The sequence below is a fragment of the Hoplias malabaricus genome, chromosome 13 (genome assembly GCF_029633855.1).
Source record: "Hoplias malabaricus isolate fHopMal1 chromosome 13, fHopMal1.hap1, whole genome shotgun sequence".
NCBI lineage: Eukaryota > Metazoa > Chordata > Actinopteri > Characiformes > Erythrinidae > Hoplias > Hoplias malabaricus.
In genome coordinates, this window is record NC_089812.1 from 17,319,223 (window position 1) to 17,342,372 (window position 23,150).

The 23,150-nt window shown below is 42.1% G+C and overlaps 1 long non-coding RNA gene across 3 annotated transcripts in view; it reads right to left on the minus strand.

The window, feature by feature from the left end:
* Positions 1 to 3,197: 3,197 nt before the first annotated feature.
* LOC136664326 (uncharacterized) overlaps positions 3,198 to 23,150 on the minus strand; it is a 50,919-nt gene continuing 30,966 nt past the window's right edge. For 2 of the 3 annotated variants that reach the window (XR_010795116.1, XR_010795117.1), the window contains exons 2-3: positions 12,505 to 12,661; positions 10,070 to 10,299 (exon numbers count right to left, since the gene is read on the minus strand). This is a non-coding gene — a long non-coding RNA (uncharacterized lncRNA). Of the gene's footprint in view, positions 3,399 to 10,069; positions 10,300 to 12,504; positions 12,662 to 23,150 lie in introns of those variants that run through there. The other variant, XR_010795118.1, reaches the window with a different exon arrangement.

A 23,150-nucleotide genomic window follows, 5' to 3' on the forward strand; every position in this document is an offset into this window, starting at 1 on the left:
AATACTTAAAAACCTAAGACTACCAATATATTTTGACTGCATAAAAAAAAACTCCACCTTTATTTCTTGCCATATTTTTGTTTTTCCCCTACTGTTGGATTGAATATGCTCTTTAAAAAATCTTTTCTATTATCGTATTCTTTCAAGAGAATACACTTATCCACTGGAGAGTTATGACTAGATTTAAGGATGTTTGTTAGTTCCCCCTTTGCAGCACATTATTTGATCAAAGGCTCGATGGAACCTGGGGAAATTTCTATATACTAAAGTCAAGAGTCTAAATACAACAATTAATTGCAATATAGAAAAGAAGGCTTTGTAAAGTTGGAAAAGGTTATGAAAAGTCTGAAAAGCTTTATTCTTGATCCTCGAACTGTTAAATTTGGAAAAGCATAAGGAAAGATGATTGAAAAGCAGTGGTAAACATGGTCCTATTCAGTGGTGGACAGTAACAAAGTAAATTTAATTAGTTACTGCACATAAGTGTTTTTTTTTTTTTTCTTGTATCTGTACTTTACTTAATTATTTCCATTTTGGGTGACTTTTTTCTTTAACTTAACTACTTTATACTCGACTACATTATGAAAATCTGCCATTCCTTTAGGTTTATGTTTGGGTAAAACCGTAACATGTCTGAACAAATCTTTCATATCCGCATGGTACCTTTGCCAGGAGATGGACAGATAACAACAACAAGCTAATCTCAAGTTTCTCTGCCCAAAACCAAATTATAAGCAGTGGTGGACAAAGCTCACAAACCATATACTTAAGTAAAATTACAGATACTCAAGGTAAAATTACTCCAGTAAAAGTAGAATTCCTTGTTCTAGCTCTTCACTTGAGTAAGAGTACAAAAGTATTTTTCTTCAAATTTACTGAATTTGAAAGTAAAAGTACCATGACGTATTATAGCTCTAATGTCCTATTATAATTTTTGTAACAAGACTCATGCTTAACACATTGTATGTGAAAAGACTCTAGTGTCACTCTTGGGGCACCAGTCGTTTAATAGATTGTCATTAATTAGTTTGACATAAATTAATACAGTAGAAATGCCCAAAGATTAAATACAATAAACAATGTTATATCAACTATTACATACACCCAAGGTGCTGCCCCTCCAAACCAGAGGTCACTGTCCCAAGGATATAAAGCCCAGTTTAAGTTTCTGTGGTAAACCTATGCCGTAGGCAGTCTGGCCTGATGTGCACCTCTCCAGAAATGTAACTCATCACATCTACGCAGACCACAGTGACTGTGAGAGGTCTGCAGTTGGACGAACATGCTTCAAGTCAAGAATCCAGAAATATTAACTCCTCTATACTACACTCCCTAAATAGTGCAGTTTAAATATTTGTAAATTAATATCACTAAACCAACACACTGTGTACTACATAGGGTTGAAGATGATGTTTCAAATTCAGACCTAGTGATTTGGTACCAACACACAAGTATAAACTTTCACAATGGCATAGGACACTTGTGCATAAAAGTTTTTTACTCATTTAGGAACACTAGGCAAGATTTGGGTTTTTTTCTGCCCATGGGGCTCCCTCTAGTACAATTAACTTTTACAGCACTGAAATTGGTAGGGAGGGGTAGGACAGAGGTGGTCTCGTACCCTCCTCTAAAACTTACATAGTACAGTTTCTTCAGTGCTGAGTCCAGAGTAGCAACAGCAGAGGCTATATTCTCTCTATTATAGGTGAGTGAAGCATCACAATGATTTTGAAGCTGTAATTTTAAGATAAACATATTACAGGGTGTTCCCTTAAGCTGTCTATTTTGTTTACATAGTTAAATAGAGTACAGTTTGAGCAATTTCTGCAATTCTAAAACACCTGGGTTTTTTTTTTTTTTAAACAGGCTCTGATTTAGTTTACCTGACCTTTTGCCTGATACTAATTTTTGTCTTTTTGGCTATTTCTCTGTACTGATGTTTGGGTTTTGGAATATTTCTTCTGGTTTTGACCTTAATTCATGTGCTGTGTTTAATAAATCTTCAACAGTCTCTGACAATTGGTGAGTGATTTGTGACATTTACAGATTTGTAAACTGTGTATATGAATGAATAGCAGTTACTGATGACACAAATACAAATACAGCCAAATACAAAACGGTATCATTTTGTTCATTCGTAATGGTTCTAAGAACTGAACATGATTACTTACAGTCTAATATTCACAAAACACTTGATAAAAACATAGCCTGTCTTTGGTATTATTGATGTGTTTTTTCATCTCCTAGCAACGGAGACTCTGTGTCACATGGAGAGTTGTGTGGAGTAGTGTTGTTTGATATCACTGATTTTCGTTCCAATCCGATAATGAGAAATTTCAGGCTGGTATTGGCAAAACGGATAAATCTACAAAACTTGTGTATTTCAAATCATAGATTTATAAAGAATACAAGACATCAGAATTATTTATTTATTTATTTAAAACTCTGAAGTATATTGAGATAGCTGCCTCATTTACAATAAATAATTTTGTAAATGATGTAAATGCTAATAAACAGAAAAACCAGAGGATACAATAATACAAAATATGTGAAAATGGTGTTTCAAACTGTGGAAAAAGAAAATAAGTAAAATAAAACCATTCAAATAAATTACAGTTTAATTATAAAGAACTAATATAAAAATGAAAACATGCATCTTAATTCAGGTTACAAGAACATGTCAACATGAAAATAGTGAACATGTAAATAAAACTTTAACAGAAGCATCCAAAAGCTGAAAAAGCTGGAATAGCTTCACACATGACTCCATTAAGTCCCATTCTGGGTGACTGTCTGTGAGGAGTGTGAGGAGTGTGTGTGTGTGTGTGATCTGTAGATGTCATTAATCACACCAAACAGAGGGTGAGAATCAGTTGCAGGATTATTTGACAGTGTTTAACAATTTTACAGTGTAAACACAATACTTTAAGCGAGGTCAATAACAGAAATATTTGAAAACCTTAAAATCAGTACAGCGAGATAAACAAGTCCAAAAGGCAAATCCAAAAAAAACAAAAACAAAAGGGAAGCAATATTTCAGAAAAATTTTAAACGTATTTAAGAAGCAGATAAGGGCGGCACGGTGGCGCAGCAGGTAGTGTCGCAGTCACACAGCTCCAGGGGCCTGGAGGTTGTGGGTTCAATTCCCGCTCCGGGTGACTGTCTGTGAGGAGTTGGTGTGTTCTCCCCGTGTCCGCGTGGGTTTCCTCCGGGTGCTCCGGTTTCCTCCCACAGTCCAAAAACACACGTTGCAGGTGGATTGGCGACTCGAAAGTGTCCGTAGGTGTGAATGAATGTGTGTGTGTCTGTGTTGCCCTGTGAAGGACTGGCGTCCCCTCCGGGGTGTATTCCCGCCTTGCGCCCAATGATTCCAGGTAGGCTCTGGACCCCCCGCGACCCTAAATTGGATAAGCGGTTACAGATAATGGATGGATGGAAGAAGCAGATAGCTCAGAATTGCAAAAGAAGCTCAAACAACAGACCTACTTTGCAAGAATGAAGACTAAACAGAGAGCTTAAATCAATCTTGATGTAATGTTTTTTACCTTGAAATTACAGATTCAAATGTATTGAAAAAGTACAGATTAAAAAAAACTGGGCTGTAATAGGGAGAATAGATCCTCTGTCAATGCTAATCCTGGCTCAGCACTGCAGAAACTGCACTTTTGGAGGTGGTTAGGCACATTTTTGGAATGGATTTTACAAATTCACATTTCACATATTGTCTCAACATATAGAGAACAGGCATTTGTATTTTTAAAAAGTTCATTACAAATTATAGCCATACTCATTTAACATAGATTGGTTAACATAATGCATTATAAACAGCACTCATAAAATGAGTATTATAACCCAACTAATAAATGATAGAATTGATATGTGTGAGTTTTAATGAGGCAGATATTAGGGGGAAAAAATAAATGTAATCACAACTGCTGCGGTAACTGCACTAATTCAACCTAATAACAGATTCTAATACTCATTGTTGATGGAGCTTGTAAGGGATATGATGTGTTATTCATCAGTGAAATGAAAAAAATTATATGACATTCTACTAACACTTTTACTGCCTTCACAACAATTTATAATGCATACTACACCTGATAAAAAATGTATTGACCTCTTTATACATGTGTGATATCATTTTATGGAGGTGATTTAAAAATGTGTCAAATTTATAATATAAAATATCTTATTTTATATTATAAATATATTTTATAGGCATAGCAAGGACCTGAACTTCTTTGAACTTCTTTTTCATACATTGATGTTTTTGTTCTGTTGCCCTAGGCAAACAGAATTGGACATAAATATTGCTGCCCTGTGTTCAATCTTCATATGAATCTGTTTTCAATGTTCATATGGGTCACAGCAGAAGCTTTCAGCCTACAGCTGACCTAATTCACATTTTCATAAAACTGACTGAACACACAAGTCAATTGATTCTGCTTTTTCATTTGCACTGAACTGATTCAACTTATCCAAAAGCATTAGTTTGTTTGTATGAGACTTAATAAATAGATGACACAATATGTTTCTCATGCAATGGATCATTGCCTCCTGTGAGAAGAACATTTAGCTCATTTTCCCCATCTTTTTATTATCCCATTATTGATGTATAATAGGCAATTAATATCAGTAGAACAATATTGAAACCACAAGTGGGCAAAATGACATTTCATGCTTGACTCATATTGACATCTCTCATTATGAGTATGCTGTAGGTTATCAGGGGGATCTCTGTTGAAAGCTGTTCCATACCTTTCCATCTGAAGAAATAGAGTTCCTGAAATATCCCACACCAAATCATTTTAAAATTGAACCTTCAAACTTCTCCACATTCAACATTTTTCTAATATTGTATTTTCCCTCTGAAGTCTACTCAAAAATTGCTTACACTTGCCCATTCAAGATATCTGCTGTAATGAAAGGTCGTAACACAAATTTATTCAGCTTTGCTGAAGTAACAGCTTCTACTCCTCTGGGAAATATTGTTCATTTCTCTGAGGGTTTGATGTCATAAATATTAATGAGATCAGATGTTGATGCTAGATGGCCCTGGCTCAGTCCAAAGATGTGTAACATTTTCTATCAAGGCACAGAGATTGTTTAAATAAATGAGAGTGTTCCCTGCACCTACCGGGCTATTAACGAGTGTATGGTAAATAGTAGTATATGAAACACAAAACAAAATAATAAAATAAAACTGAAGAAACCAAAAAAAATACACAATCACAACTGTATGAGTGGAGCCAAACCACAAGGTGTATGAAACATGAACCAACACTCCCTTTATACAAACACAAAATGTTTGGGCTTTTGGCACATCCTTGATGTTCAAAACATGAAGAAAAAAAATATATGGAGCAGTTTCACCAGTTGGGTAGACAGTTTAGGGAGAATTTGGCCAAACGATGGAGGATTCTAGTTAGTTCAAAGGTAATCCCATATTCAGTCTAGCCAAAAAAAACCATTGGAGATCCCAAAATCAATGATCAATTGATCAATAAAGCTTCATCTATAAATGACGCTCACACAGCAAAAACACCAGGTCTCCTCCTGATAATACATTGCCCACATGATAATTATTATAATTTCTTACTGTATACACTTCTATATTTAACAATATTTCTCAAAATATATTACTTTATCTTTAAAGTGTCTCATCAATACCACCGATAGAAAGCATTATTAAAGTCCTTTTCATTCATTCATTCATTATCTGTAAGCGCTTATCCAATTCAGGGTCGTGGTGGGTCCAGAGCCTACCTGGTATCATTGGGCGCAAGGCGGAAATACACCCTGGAGGGGGCGCCAGTCCTTCACAGGGCAACACAGACACACACACACACACACACACATTCACTCACACCTATGGTGTCACGCCCTTATTCTGTCTTGTCTGTTGTCCCTGCCATGTGCTCATTTAGCACATGGCTCTGTTTGTTTGTTGTCTATGTCTCCGCCCTTGTCCCACCTTTGTTCCGCTTCCTTGTCCGTCCTCCTCGTTATCTGTCTCAGGTGTGTCTTGTCTGTGTTATGTATTTAAGTTCCCTTGTCTAGTTCCTGTTTGTCGGTCATTCGTTTCACTCACCAAGTCATGTTGGTCTCTTTTCCATTGTTGCAGTGTGATGTTACCCAGTCTGGTCTGTCTGTCTCAGTCGTTTTTCTGTGTCATTTTATTAAGTCTGTCTGTTGTGTCTTCTCTAGCCCTCTGTGTTTAGGTTTAGCTTTAGCTCTCTGTGTTTACTTAGCTTACTCAAGGTTTTTAGTCTGTCTGTCTTTCCTGTTTGCTTTAGCTCTCTGTTTTAGGTTTAGTCTGTCTAGCTCTTTGTATTTTAGTTTAGTCAGCTTACCTCACTGTGTCTGTCTCTGTTAGCTCCCTGTGTGTTAGCTTTCTATTAAAGTTTCTTTGATTTGGTTAATAAAGTATCGGTGTTTTAGCAAGTGTGTCCGCCTCCGTCAGTCCGCCACGTGAAACGTGAGAGAATGGCCGACCAAATAAAGGACGCAGCTAACACTGAAGAATACTTTCGTAAGTTGGAAGAAGTCCAAGCGTCAATAATACAGGCGCTGATTGAGTCGAGGACTTCAGAAGAATCGACTCCTGAACCGATTGACTGCTCCAACGGGAGAAATCGGAATAAAAAGAGTCGGCGAAAGCAGTGTGCTGGAGTCTCCCCCTTGCTGGAGGATTTTCCCTTCTGGTCCGGGGAAATTATTGGGGGAGGGTTGAGGGTAGGGGCTGTTAGCCTTCATCCTCAGGACAAGGGAGGTGAGGCTAAGAGGGGCACACCTCGGGGGGGATCCAGGATTGAAGAAATCCCTAAAGAGTGCACCCATCAGTCCCCCTAAACCCTCTACAGCTCCAACACGTGTGCCAGGAACAGCACAACCCCCTGCCTCCGTGGACGCCGTCGCAGGGCCCCCTGCTTCCAAGGATGTCACTGCCGTCTTTCCTAACTCCCAGGACTATCTTTCTAGCATTTATTCATGTCTGGAGGGCTTTTATAGGCAATACCGCACTGACACTGCCATGTCTTCAGAGAAAGCTATTGCTCTGGCAGAGAAAACACTGGCCATAAGGATTGGTGATCAGCCTGCCAGTGTGCAATCTGTCATGGGAGTACCTGTTGAATTTGGAGGAGGTTCTAACTGTATGGGTTTTATTTTGCAGTGTAAACACTAATTTGAATATTTGACCTGTTCTCCTCCTCCTGTCATTTTCCAGGTCGTGTTTATCAAATCTCTTAGAGGAGAGGCGTTACTGTGGGCAGAACAGTTAATTAGGGAAAAGGCCCAGGATCTTACCATGGAGTCCTTTCTGGAACTCATAAAAGAAAGATCCTCTGCTCCGGATCCAGGGCGCGCAGCGCCCACAGCCGAGCCGCTCCTGTCTCCGTGAAGGCGGCACCCGCCGCTCCTGTGGCTCCGGCCGCTTTTGCACCCGTGACTGTGGCTCCGGCCGTTTCTGCTACAGTGACTGTGGCCCCGGCCACCTCTGCACCCGTGACTGTGGCCCCGGCCGCTCCTGGTCATGTCTGTAGAACGGCCCCAAGGACTTCGGGGCCGATCCCCAGAACCATGCCCAGGCTGGTTCCTCAGACTCCTCCACAGACTTTTGCCAGTCCTGGGCATTCCCCAGTTGTTTTGGTTCCCCTGTCTGTCCCTGTTCTGGTCCCTGTCTCTGTCCTTGTTCCTGTGCGTGTGTCTGCATTTGTCTCTTCCTGTCCCTGTCACTGTGTTCATGTCTGTCCCCGTAAACATCCTGGTCCCTGTTCCCCTACCAAGTCCTGTCCAGTCCCTTGTTAATAATCCAGTCCAGTCCCCGTTTCAGTCTAGTGTCTTGTCACCTGTCTCTTCTTCTGTCCAGTCCCTGTTTCAACCCTCTGTCCTGTCTCCTGTCCAGTCCCCATTTAAACCCTCTGTCCAGTCTCAAGTCCAGTCCCCTGTCCAGTCCCAGTACCCAGTTCTGTCACCTATCCTGTCTCAAGTTCAGTCACCTGTCTTGTCCCCGTTGTCTATGCCTGTCATTCTCAATCCCCATCCAATGTTCAGCACCCTATATTGTCCACCGTCCAGTCACGTGTAGCTACTCCTGCCTTGTCTCCAGTTCTGTCCTCTGTCTTGTCCCGAGTTCCGTCTGTTGTTTCTAGTCCTGTCCAGTGTCCATTTCAGTCTAGTCTCCTGTCCACCATTCAATCACCCTGTCCAGATGTGTCCACTGCTGTCCTGTCTAGTCCGTTCCAGTCTCTAGTCCCATCTCATATATCCGGTCCTGTCTTGTCCTGAGTATTGCTCATTTAGCACATGGCTCTGTTTGTTTGTTGTCCATGTCTCCGCCCTTATCCCGCCTTTTTTCCGCCTCCTTGTCCGTCCTCCTCATTATCTGTCTCAGGTGTGTCTTGTCTGTGTCATGTATTTAAGTTCCCTTGTCTAGTTCCTGTTTGTCTGTCATTCGTTTCACTCCCCAAGTCATGTTGGTCTCTTTTCCATTGTTGCAGTGTGATGTTACCCAGTCTGGTCTGTCTGTCTCAGTTGTTCTCTGTTTCATGTTATTAAGTCTGTCTGTTGTGTCTTCTCTAACCCTCTGTGTTTAGGTTTAGCTTTAGCTCTCTGTGTTTACTTAGCTTACTCAAGGTTTTTAGTCTGTCTGTCTTTCCTGTTTGCTTTAGTTCTCTGTTTTAGGTTTAGTCTGTCTAGCTCTTTGTATTTTAGTTTAGTCAGCTTACCTCACTGAGTCTGTCTCTCTGTGTGTTAGCTTTCTGTTAAAGTTTCTTTGTTTTGGTTAATAAAGTATCTGTGTTTTAGTAAGTGCGTCTGCCTCCGTCAGTCCGCCCCGTGAAACGTAACATAGGGACACTTTTGAGTCGCCAATCCACCTACCAACGTGTGTTTTTTGGACTGTGGGAGGAAACCCACGCAGACATGGTGAGAACCCACAACCTCCAGGCCCCTGGAGCTGTGTGACTGCGACACTACCTGCTGCGCCACTTTCATTGAGAGATACTTTTCATTGATCTCTCAAAAGTTTTGACACAGCTGATCACTAAGCAATCTACCACATATGGAGTTTGACCACAAGTTTAACGCTTTAAATACCACTTTTCTGAAGTGATCAATCATTGAATGTGTCAATGGATATAAGTACATGGGAGAATGGCTAGAGGCTAAATGTGTTTTGGGATCACACATTAATTAATAAGCTTACAGGCAAACTGAAGCCAAAACCTGCTTTCCAGTTTCTAATTAAAATGAGCTTCCATTCCACAAAATGAGACTGACATGAGGAAACAATGTTATTTTCTAACCTGGATTATGGTGACATGGTCTACAGATATGCACATTCCAAAGCTATACTGTGGGAAAATCTGACTCTCAGTAGAATCAAGTAATTATAAAGAGAACTTTCCATCTGTAAGGGCGGCATGGTGGAGCAGCAGGTAGTGTCGTAGTCACACAGCTCCAGGGGCCTGGACGTTCTGGGTTTGATTCCCGCTCTGGGTGACTGTCTGTGAGGAGTTGGTGTGTTCTCCCTGTGTCTGCGTGGGTTTCCTCCGGGTGTTCTGGTTTCCTCCCACAGTCCAGAAACAAATGTTGGTAGGTGGATTGGCGACTCAAAAGTGTCCGTAGGTGTGAGTGAATGTGTGTCTGTGTTGCCCTGTGAAGGACTGGCGCCCCCTCCAGGGTGTATTCCTGCCTTGCGCCCAATGATTCCAGGTAGGCTCTGGACCCACCGCGACCCTGAACTGGATAAGCGGTTAAAGATAATGAATGAATGAAGTGAGACATAAGTCTTTGGAGTGTTAGTAGATCATAAATGTTGGTAGATATTTGTAGCTATGTAAAGACCTGCACTCAGGTCCATTCTGTACATAAAACAAGCAATTGTTATGTAAAATGATTTACAACATTGAGGCTGAATCCTAGATGATGTACCCAAAAATGTAGCCTAGTGACATATACAACAACCTCCAGCAGACACTTCAAAACAACTTTTATTCAGAGATAGAAGAAACAGCTGTAATCAGCTTTAATCTCTGTCACACCATTTCCCTGCGATGAACATCTTGGTATTCAGAAAAACAACAGAAGGAGGAACATGACTCAGGAACAGATGCATTTGAATTCATATGAAGCCTCATAAACAAGTGATCTACGCCTATGATCTGTAAAGATACATAATTCTATATGTTGTTGAAGACTGCTGTTGTTGATGCCTGTTGACTACTGCTGTTGAAGTGAAAGTCAATACCCCTTGGCCACAGTACCATCCTTGCCTCTGTTTTTTCAATAATGCTGTAAAAAAAGAGTGTGATAAAGCACACACTGTGATGCAGCTGTTAACTTTACCCACATTGCAGACCACTCCCTTGATGATTGCTTTGACAAATAAATAATAAGTACAAGTTATTTGAGTAGCATTTATGAGTTACATATTGAGAAGCTTACTGTTGTTTCATGTGCCAGCATCACAGATTGAATCTTAGTTTAGGTTTTTTTAAGTTAATTATAATTAATTGAATATTATATAAAAAGACTATTATATAATTAGCTAATATGATGACATAAATTAGCAAATCATACCAATACAACACACTAATACACCACAGACTACAGTCTGTAAGAAACACAAAATCTAACTGTGGTCAATGGAGCTGAGGGACTGGACAGTGAATGTAAAAATAAGGTTATTACCCTTCAGTATTAGCAAATTCCACTACTCAGAATGGAGAGAGATGTTTAATCATGCAAACAGTTTGTAAAACATCTGTACAAAAAATGCCAGGTGTGAACTTGAGTGGTATAATATCCACCAGCTTTGGGCAGTGCAACAGAACAGCTGTTCTCTAGATTTAATGAGCTGCATCCAATACTTTTGAGAGGAGCTTAAGTGGCATAATCTAAAATTAATTGTCAAACATCAGTTAATTCTTACAGCAGCACTCCAATATCTAGTGTAAGACCTCCTCAGAAGAGGAGGGTGTTATACAGCAAAAAAGGAAAAATAAATAATTACAACGTTACACTGGAAATTTGCCATATATGATTTGTGTGTGCCAATAGGAGATTCAGTACCTCCCAACCCAGATGAACTCAGAAATTCCAGTCTGAAGGAATAGGGTAGCCATGTTCTTAAGAGAGGGAATGGTTTGCACATTGTGGAACCCAAAACACAAACTTGAGAGACAACTCACCATATTTGAGACACAATCCAAATTTGCTCTGCATCATGGACCACTGTTCAATTTATACATTCTTTCTCAAGATTGCACTTCAAGTTCCACATGATGTAAGGGATGGTTGCACTGTTCCTCAAATTTGAACTTTACCCCTTTTTCCCTTACCAGGGAAGTCCCAGTTGGGCAGGATTTACCCTAGCACATGAAGACCAGTGGTCTCCTGTGACATCATTTATGTCAATATACACTGAATTAAATGTCCATTATTAACATCATTTGAACACCAGTAGTAGATGTCTATAAGCTATTTTAAAAAGATTTCACAAAAACTTTCATTCTGAACTGTCAATGTCGTTAGGATGTGTCTTTGCTCAGGGAGATACAAGTGGGAGTGCAGAATCCAAAGGGTTAATCACCTTCATTAAGTGATGGTGCTAAAGATGTGGTGGGCATTTAAGCAAAAAGCATTACAGACTGACAGCTGCCTTTTGCTCAGAGGAGTATTTAATTAAGCTTAAAATGAAGAGAACCTGTGGAAACAGACTATATCAGGGATGCTATAGGAACATAAATAAATATATGTACACCATCAACTAAACTGAAATGACATACAAAAAACAAAAACAAATCGTTTCATTAAAAGTTCTGACATGAAACATTAATTATAAATGATTTTACAAATATTATTCACCCGGAGCAGCCCCACACAGACACGGGGAGAACACACCAAACTCCTCACAGACAGTCAATTCGGAGCTGGACTAGAACCCACAACCTCCAGTTCGCTGGACCTGTGTGACTGCGACTTTTGAAATCTGACATGATTTTATTCTTTGAGATATGACTGATAGAACACTTAGTCACTAATATATTATATTTTTAACATTGTATATAAAACATTATTAGTCGAGTGGATCTGAGAGCACACATGGAATATGTATAATAACAGACGTCCCATACTCAATTGTATCATCACCATCTTCCTCTTAATCTAACAAAATCTATGTTGACATCTGAGCCAACACATTTAACAAACAAATGCTTTTGAAAGACTTAAAATACATCTTTGTTTTATAAAAATACTTTGTAAAATTGTCTAAATGTGTTTTGCTGCTGTAAAGAACAGATTTAATTTTCTGAATATTTATTTTAATTAATGAGCATTTGACAGGTAGAATACACTACATCTATGAAATGGAACAAAAATGCTAGGTTTAACTACAAGTAATATCATACAAATCAATTTTCTGCTGGACGTCTTTTGCACACTGTGAGATCTGGACACTTTTGATGAAGTTAAGAAGTATTAAGATGCACATACCTCCTCTTAATGGACAACGCATTGATGTCACGGGGTGAATTCTGCATCTCCTTACTGTCCAGACTCCCTTGGTCTTCCTCCAATCTTATGCTGTGATTAGAGATAAGCCTAGGCCTGGTTTAGTTGTCTTCCAGCAATGTGAATAGTGGACTGGAAGCTGTAGAGTGGGAGGTATTCATATGGTTAGTTTTGTGACTGCTTGATTTGGTGAAAAACCTATTTGATGGTCAGCCCATCAATTTACATTCAACAAACTCTTCTCATTGTTATTTGATGGATTGATTTGATCTATCCACATCCCCAGCTGTTGTTGATACTTTCAGTGTTCAACGCTGAGCCAATACTAGAGGAATCATTTTGGCACTCTCCAAAACAGGATAATTTCACTTTAATATCACCTCAAAGAATGCTGAAAAAAAGTGTTAGCAAAATCAAATATCAAGTATTAAAAATTTAAAACAAATTCAGGATATTCTGAATATTTATTATAATTAATGAATATTTTACAGATAGAATACACCATATTTATGAAATGGAACCTATAAACACAATTCTATGAACAAAATTGTACATTTCTTGTGAGGAAAAATTAGGACACCCTAATAACTGGTATTTCCCAGAGATTCCAAAGATTGTCACTGAGTGTCCTAACATTTTCGAATGACTGTATAGGATTAAGGTAGGAATTTACATAATACATACATACATAAACAGATATTTCCTCAGTATGTCCAACAGGTTTTCATTAATTCAAGTGAACGATTTGAAATTTGTGTGCACGTTTTGATGAATTTGAGCAAACAAACTAGTCATTCTCTCACACATTTTAGTTCATTCGAATGAATGAATTGGTAATCCATCCATATGTTTTAGTTAATTAGAGTGAATGAATTAATAATTCATGCTCAGATTTTTTCTAATTCATTCTGTAGTGGAGTATGGACCGAATATAGAAATGAAAGTTTTGAATAAAAAACTCTACACTCTAACAAGGATTTTCATTTTGCAACAGAACCCAACATTCCACAGGACTGTATGTGTGTGCGCAGACCCGCTTTGATAAACACTCACGCACACACAAGGTCTGCATCAAAGGACTGACCAGGACGCCTGGCCACGGCTCTTTCCTCTCTTCAGAAACGTAAAGATAACACCCCAGTTTATGATGCTTTTAGACAGAAAGGAACTTCAAACAAAGTGGGGGAGTTATAACCCCGTTTATGACGAGTGGCACCTAAGTGTCTCTCATTATCTCCTGCAGAAATCAACAGATGGCTAGCAGGGGTGACCTCGGTTTGAACCCCCGTTAACTCATCCGCACCGGACGAAGAACATGGATCAACAGTGACCCCAAGTGGACATTGGCGAAACTACGCCTCGCCCGAGGTCGCCTAAACAATAACGAAAATAAATTAAACTCTGATTAATATGTATACACAATATGTACGAATGTCATTCTATTGTCTTCATATGAACATCTATCAACCAATGAAGTGATGTGTATTACTGTTGTCAATCATGAAAGAAAATGTCTGTCTCTAGCTAAAGGAAGCGAATTAAAATTTTCTAACATAATGTTGTAAATGGGACGTAAACACAACGTACCCAAGATAAAATCTTATGTAAATGTTTGATATTAATAATCCAGTACACTCATTGTGATATGTCAATAACATGTATAGGAAATTTCGATATACACGAATTTTCTATCTTATTCCTTGTGAATCTGATTCCTGCCTTCCCCCTCTTCTCTTTCGGGAAACAAGTCACGTGAGCCTCGGACCCGGATCCAATCAAAGGAAGGGCACCTCCCAATAGGGCGTGACCGCGCTACCTTTGAAAAGAGGATGCCGGCTCATTTCTCGCTCTCTTACATTTTCCGCTCTCTTAACTTCGCTCTTACGTTTGTCTCTTGTAACACTCTTAACTTCACTCTCTTAACTTCATTTTCTGAACTCTCTTGTTCTTCACTCTTGAACGCTCTTACGCTTCTCTTTTACGCATTCTCTTTGTTTTATTCCTTTAAGTTGCAACCTCTCGAAGCGAGACGTTTTCTTTTCTTCCATCTGACGAACAAAGACTTTTGAAGAAATCTCACTAAGCTCCCAGGAGACGTCTTGAGTTAGCTAGTGTGAGAAAGTCTACGAATACGTCGAGTGATTTGAATACCTTCTTTTCTTTTAATTGTGTTTGTTTTATCGCCCATCGAAGTTTGATCTCACGAGTGATCAAAGCAGGTGAAACTTATTCATGGCCAGAATAAGATATCACCCTTTTAGATTAGTTGATAGCGGATATATTAGCGTTATAAGCCGACTTCTGAGGGCACTACTTCTGGAGAATCGAGCGACGAGGCAACTACTCAGAAGACGCCTCCCCTTTCTCAGGGGAAACCAGCCAGGCCCGCGGTCCTCCGAAAAAAAAAAAAGGGAAATCCCGGCCAACATCACTACGCCTGAGGCCGAGAGCGTCTGACTCACCCTGGGAGGAATTCCCTTTCAACGGGCCTACCTTCAACGGCGCTGAGAGGACGAGAGGCGAAACCCGGAGTACGGAGATCAAACCGTGGGAACCGACGGCTCGGCAGAAAACGGCAAAAGAGTAAGCAAGTTAAATTCTCACATTCTCCAGAAGCTGATGCCTAATTAAGTCCCTTTATAAATTTATATGTAATCAAACCTCAGTTAGCAACATTTTAATCACAAGCCATAGTGCCTAGCTTATCTTTAAAGTCGAATCGGCTTCCCCTGCGTTGATGCTGTGAGATTGCAAGATTATGCTACGCGAGGCCAGGAAAAAGCCCAAAGCTTGATGTGGGCAATTTCGTGTTGTGTATGTTACTGTTGAAAATCTGTTCTGTGGTATATACCGTTGAGAAAAATAAGCTTGGTTGTTTTTGAAGTGCGCGGCTCTGCGCCGTTTTGCATGCATTAAATTGAGGCCTGGGTACACCCATTACGCGGACTCCGTTCTGGGATAAGTGCCGTCGGTTCGACCCCTCAGCCGCGAATTCCGGCAAGAGACCGCCAAACCAAATCCCTCCATTCGTTTTAAAACTGGGTCGCTACCAGCGTTAATAACGAGATCGCGCGCTAGGCGATTGGGAGGTTATAAAAAGAAACAGCCGAAAATACGGCTTGTGTTAAGAGCGGTCTGCTCTCATCAGCTCTTCCGGTTTAGACTGAACGTGGATTCAGAAAAGGAATGACCCCTTTGAAGGGGCGGAGCTGAAACTAAGGAGGGAAATTCAAAACGCCCCCAAAACAGAGGAAGACTAATTCCCTCTTGTGGTTTAAGTGCGTAATTGCAGGGAAACTTCTTCATAACTAGTGTCTATTGAAGCGTGTCCTCCCGTGCTCCTCCTTGTGGTCAAGTGTGGTGCTACCCTTGACGTTTGATTCCCGTACACCCTCTAGTGGTTGGGAGGTTGTCCGCCGAGGCAACCTTAAGTGTTTAGCAGCCCTCTGGTGCTTAAAAGTTGTCATTACAGATGAAATTCTTTTAAAGTACCTCAGTGTAAAATCTCTGTTCCCCTTTTAATTGTAATGTTGATAAAGTATCTGAGCGTTTAAAATCTTTATCCCATTTCAGATTTTAATTTGATAACGCCCTCTGTTGTGTTAAAACTTCCCGCTACAGTGGAAATTCCCATTTGTGTTATATTGTGTCTGCTCCTGCCGTGTTTATTAGGATTTCCACCAGCACCGACTGGTGTTCATTGCTGCTATTGCATTATAACTTGCTTGTCGCCCTCTGGTGCCCCAGTCTGGTATTACAATTTAAGTTCAACTTAAATTCTGAAGCTTGCTGTTGCCATTCAGACTTATCTTCAGTACCCTCTAGTGGAGAAACTTGCTATCGCAATTGAAATTATTAACTAGCTCGCACTGACAAGACCTGGTATTACAGCTCTGGTGGCTGTCTCTAAACTCTGCACATCTGAATAATTACGAGTAAAGGCTTGGAAGCATAGTAAGCTGATACAGCTATAGCAGACAGTGTGCAGTAATTAGAGATTGACACTTTAACTTGAGACCAGATCATAAACGCAATTAAAAGAGAAAGTCTTTTAATTTCGCTATTCTTAATAATTCTTTAATTCGGAAAATTCTTTTACTTTCATAATTCCTTAATTGGAAATTATATTTAGTAATAAATCTTACTTAAAAAATTTTTTTTATTTCTTTAATCCAAATTTTTAGACAATTCTTTAATTCAAAATTTTTTTTATAATTTTAATTATTGAAAAAAAAATTTTTTTTCTTTCTTTTGCTCACTTGCGTATAGCAACTTTCACTCCACCCTCTACTACTAACAGACTTCCCTTAGAGATTCACAAGTGAACTCCAACACCATACAGACTAGCAGTTACTCTTAGAGCACGCGGTACAGGTGAATTTAGTTCGATTTCGTTAGAAAAGGGATTAACGGAATTAATCCTAACTAAATAGAAGTAAGTTACACCTCGCAGTTAAAACACAGCTAACATGGCAGAAAGGACTTTTACCTCGGAAGTATATGTAGAAGGCTTGTGGGATGAGGCATTCTCTGTTCTGACCAGCATCACCAGTGATGTGATGCCGGGACTCGCAGAAACTGTGCAGAAAGCCTCACAGGCCCATCGTGACCACATGGTGGCTAAGTGGATAGAGAACCACTTAACCGACATCCTCAAGGGCAAGCCCCTAACGGAGGCATTAGGTCAAATAGCCCTCCTCGTTGTAGTACAGCTCAGGGCCAGTGAACCTGAGCTTGACGTATCACGGCGACAGCAGGCAAAGGAAGAGGCAGAGTTAAGTCAACTTCAAAGCGAAATAATTGAAGGGAACACACTGCCCCAGGTCTCTCCTGACGTGCCACCTAGTGCCGCTATAGAAAGACAAGACCAGCAGGAAAATAGTGAGGATCAGGAACCAGACTCAGGGACCGTAACCTTTAGAGCTGCTGCAGCACCTCCCCTGGTATCAACGGTTATTTCACCTTCCCCTGTGTCTCCCGTCAGCCGTCCCTTACAACGCCCTGCTAGACCCAGAGCACTGCAGCCCAGTGCCTGGTCCCCTCAACCTTTACCCTCTCACGGTCCCTCATTCAAGGACCTAGACAAAATCGCGCGTAATATAACCCGCTTTGATCCCAAACCTGACGGTTCTAATGATATCTTTTCTTACCTAAAAGACATTGATTCCTACCTCCAACGGTCCCCGGGATCACAATAGATGACAGACTATATGTGATTAAACTGACCTCCAACCGAGACGTCAGTAACTTCATTGAACGTCAGCCAGACTATGTAAAAGCGCGATATGATGTGCTGTGCCAAGCATTGGAGGAAGAATTCTCCAATCACCTGTCACAGACCGGACTGGCCGCTGCTTTGAACATAAAACAGCAACGCCAGGAATCCCCTCAGCAATATTATAACCGACTCAGACAGGCGTATTTCGGACCTAGAAATGACTCCGGAATGGAGGAAGAGTTAAATTTCAAATCACTATTCATCCAAAACATCCATCCCCACACCAGTCATCAGCTGGGAGTCTCAGCTTGCCCTCGCACCCTGTCTAGCAGACAGCTGCGTGATTTAGCACACAGGGGTTTCCTAAAATCCCAACAAATTCCCAACAGACGGTCCGAAACACCCCAAGTCTTTAATGTCGACTCCAGCTCCCCACATTTAGAGTTGGTGGGTGCCACCCAGGCCGATCCACCAAGATCCGCCCTGGACCCTTCCCCCACTCCGTGGGCCAGTGAGGGCCCGAAACCTCCTCTGCCCTCACACCAATACAAGCGCTACCCTCCTCGCAGGCCAGACAGAAATCGCGACAAAGATTTCTGGAACCCTCGGGACAGGGCTGGGTATGGTCGTGACTATTACCCTGCAGAAAACCGCGGTGCGGGCCGTGGAAAACCAGCACATAAGGGATATGAGCGAACAGCTCAGAACCAGCTCTCTGATTCTAATAGAGAAAAGAAAGAGAAATACTGGTATCAAAATAAAGAAAATCACGCCAAAGACAAGCTTAAAGGCAAGGAATTCAGCTCTAAGGAGTTAGAGGACATCCCCCGAATGCTTGCAATGTTTTGTAAAGAGGAAAAGAAAAAACCTGATGTTCTTTCTATCACCTCTGTGCGGTCTAACCCAGAGCCATCCTACACCCCAGAAATGTTAGAGAGTTATGTAGAAGTGACAAGCGAAGCTCCGTCTTCTAGCGCACCGTGCAATCTCCTCATGACCCAAACAAACACTGAAGACCCAATGATACAGGGGGGTGACTCGCAAACACCCTCCAGTGCTGTTTTGGTTGTTCAGTTAGACGGTAAAGAAGGTTTAATGCCAAATGACCATTTAGTCATTGAAGGCGACACACCCGTCCAACAATTCATGGGACACTTAACTGAGAAAGGGGTTGCACGCAAATTCTATTTGTCCACCATTGTGGAGAGAAGGCTAGTACATGAGGCCCTGTTGGACACTGCATCAGATGTCACGCTCATGTCTTCCGCCTTGTTCCACCAGGTTCGAGCCATTGCGCGGCGTGAAAATCGCGAGATACAGCTCCAAAACTGTTCTCTTAAAATTCAGCCGTATTCACATGCAGGCCTCACTATCCAATCTATGGCACTAATACACTTAGCTATTGGACCAATGACTTTAGTGCATCCAGTTCATGTGTCTCCTCTCGAAACAATTCCCTTCCTCATCGGCAAAGATCTCCTTAATCGCTTCGAACCACTGATTGACTTCAAAAGGTCAAAGATCTGGGCACAAGTGCGTGAGCCTTTGCCCATCTGCACCCCACACCACCGGGAAGCTCAGTGCTGCCGTCTCGAAATCCGGCCTGAATCAATAGGAGATCCACCAAGTCAGATCCCTCACTTTGATGAAGAGGAAACTGAGCCCATGGCGGCCACACCAGAGACTGCAGTCTCTTCCTGGCCCCCTAATGCCATGTTAGAACAGCGGAACACATTCCTGTGCACTTTCACTAAGCCGTCCACAACAGACGCTCCCGGCCTTTGTGACTATCATGTGGACAATGTAGTTCTGGCTCTGTGGACTGACAAGTCCGCCATAAGCCAAACCCTCTTTGACACCCTGCGCCTCACTCAGCCAAATATTCCTTTGGTGAGCAGTCCTTGTCGCTTTCCTCTCGACCCGAAAGCAAAAGTAATGTTACCCACTGATGGAATTTGCACTCTAACTATCCAGTGGAACAAAAGGGTAATCACCCATTATTTCTTGGTCGTCCCTAACTTGCCGCACGACGCTTACATTGGAAGTGACTTCTTGGTGCGCCTCGATGTCCACGTAGACACCCTCAATAGTGTGCTGTGGTCCTTGACTGATGTTTCAATGGAAACCTGGTCCTCAGATCCCAGCAACCTAGGCTCAGGACAAACTATTCCCGATGTCTGTCAGGTCACTAACCAAGGTTCACTTGTGGTACCTGCGAACACCGCAAATGTACCCATCCGCTTGGTCATGCGACCTGGCCAACACTTAAGCCACGCGTATACACTTTTCCAACCGTCACCTCAGTTCTTCAAACTAGGCCTCACCCTCGAAGCCACACCTTTGGTGGAAACACGAGCAAGATCCACCTATCTGTTCGTACGAAACGAAACCACTCAACCCTTGACAATCACTCATTAATCTCCTTTGGGTTGGTTGGTCAGTACAAAATTCCATGACTTCAAGTTGCGAATCCCGATCATAGGACCAATGCCTGAATCCCTGCTTCTTGATCATCCAGAATCAAAGGTGTTCTATACTCATCCGACACGAGCTGTTGCTCTCTTCTCAGCTCTGGCGTAAAGACGCCATCTGCAGAATAGATCTTGCTGACGATGATCAAATGACGGTCATGGTTCTTTCTTTAGATTCATCCCCAGAATCCTCCTGGGAACCGCCTCTTCTTCCCGAAGCGGGAGAAGACACTTCAAATTCACGCAATTCGAAAGAACTATCTGACTCAGAATTTCGTATCCAAGTCGAACAAATTCTAAAGGTGGCCGACACCCTCCAAAGCAAAGAAGAACGTGAGAAACTCTGTGAAGTGCTTCTTAAATATCAGAAATCTTTTGCCAAAGATTCAACGGACTGTGGTCTCATTGACATTCATTCAGTGCGCATTCCCACTCGTCCAGGAGCACCACCCACGTTTGTCCGCCAATACAAAATTCCGTTGGCATCCTATGAACCGGCACAAGAAATCATTGATGACTTGCTGGAAAAGGGCATAATTCGACCCTGCAACAGCACATACTCGGCACCATTATGGCCCGTCATAAAACCCAATGGTAAATGGCACCTGACCATCTACTATCGGAAACTAAATCAACAGGTTCCCTTGTCTCGGTGGCCGATGACACAATTGGAGCAAGAACTCCCCTCGGTCCGAAACGCTAAATACTTTTCCACCATCGATGTAGCCTCTGGCTTCTGGACCATCCCGGTGCAAGCAGAAGACCAACACAAGCTCGCTTTCACCTTTGCAAACCGACAGTACACGTTCACTCGGTGCCCCTTTGGATATGCCAACTCACCCGCGGAGTTCAACATTTTCTTAAACAAAGCATGCCCTGATGCCCGCGAGCGAGGCACCCTCATATATGTGGATGACATACTCATGCGTAACCACTCCCTACAGGCACATATTGACGAGATTGATCATGTTCTTGACCAGCTCACAACAGCAGGTGCGAAAATATCACTCTCCAAATGTCAGTGTTGCAGAACAAAGATGAATTACGTCGGTCTGCTCGTAAGCACTGATGGTGTTGAACCACAAGTGAGTCTAGTGCAAGGGGTAACAAACCTCGCAGCACCTACCAATCTTAAGGAACTCTGCAGTTTCTTAGGAGTATGCAACTATTCACGATAATTCATAGAAAACTATGCGGACCTAGCTCGTCCACTTTATGACCTCCTGAAAAAGGATACTCCGGCCTACACAGGCCTTGCTTCCTGCAGGTGATGCAAAGGAGACATTCCTTCCCAAGTGCCACAAACTCCAAAAACCCTCTTACCTACCGTGGCTAACCACCACTATTTCGATCCTAACACATGCAAAGACCTTGTCACTGCGTATGTAGATGGTTGTTCGTTCCGCCGAGAACACACCCTGATGGCAGGAGTGGGTATTATCGGAATAAACGGATGGCCTCACGAACCCCTAAGTTTCAAACTGGGTACTCAGTCCTCCCAATATGCTGAAATAGCAGGAATTCTCATCACAATCCAGTCTGCAGTCCAGAAAAGCGTAAAAACGTTGGTGATCTGCACAGACTCCAACTACGCGCGCCTAAGCTTCACATGCCACTTGAAACTGTGGAAAACCAACAACTACACCACGTCAAACAAAAAGCCAGTCAAACACAAAGAGCTTTTTGCGGCATGTGAACACTTGGTAGACACACATGACCTGCAGATCTACTGGAAGAAAGTGAAGGGTCACTCCCGAGTCCCGGGAGATGACAAAGAATTCAATGATCAAGCAGATAGCTTAGCCAAACAAGGGGCCCGCGAAGGCACATCATGGACATTTGATCCCTCCCTTTATCCAAACCCACCGACATCGAAGTCCCAGCTATTAAACGGTCTTGAACTGTAACGAAGGCATCGCCTGACAATGCTAAACCTACCATTGTCTCTATTAACCCTGCTTTTTCTGACACTGACTTAGTTACTCTCCAAGCTCGAGACCCATCCATTTCTAAAATGCTTAGCCATGTCTCTGACCCATCTACATGTCCCATCTCAGCCCAAGATCTTGACCCCATACCAGGCCTTAAAGACCTATACGGCGCCAGAGCGTCCCTCCAAGTCGTCAAAGGCTTGCTAGTTCATGCCACTGACTCGCACACTTCACCTACGTTCGTGATTCCTCAGTGCCACAGGGGGGTGATGCTGATGCACGCCCATGACTCCCCATCTGTGGGACACAAAGGGGTCAAAGCAACACACCATGCGCTCCGGCAGGTGGCATATTGGCCCCACATGGTAAAAGATGTGGCTGACTACATTAAAGGCTGTCTGGTATGTTGCCAATTTCAACCCTCAAATCCTCTTCATAGAGCCCCCTTGCAAAAGAAAGGATTATCCTTCCCTTGGTCAAACCTCCAGATAGACTGGGTTGGACCACTCACTCGAACAGTAAGAGGTAACAAGTACTTCCTCACAGTCACGTGTGCATTCACTAAATGGGTAGAATGCCTCCCCGCACCGAATGACACAACGCTAACCACTGCATACCTACTGATGAACCATGTCTTCTCACGGTTTGGCCTACCCAACCGTGTCGACTCTGACAGAGGGACACATTTCACAGCTGAAGTCATGCAGCAGCTCTGGCAACTCTTAGGAGTAAAAGCCAGCCTGCACATTAGCTACCATCCTCAAAGCTCAGGTCAGGTAGAGCGAGCCAACCGAACTGTTGTTAGCATACTGAAAAAGTACGTAGCAGCAAACCAACGAGACTGGGATGTCAAGCTACCCCTTGTACTGATGGCCATACGGGCGACCCCACACAATGCGGTCGGGGTCTCACCCTTTGAGTTGATGACAGGGAGACAGATGACTCTGCCTCTACATCTGTTATATCAGCCAGGTGAAGCTAGCATAGCTGTAGCCTACACCACTCATC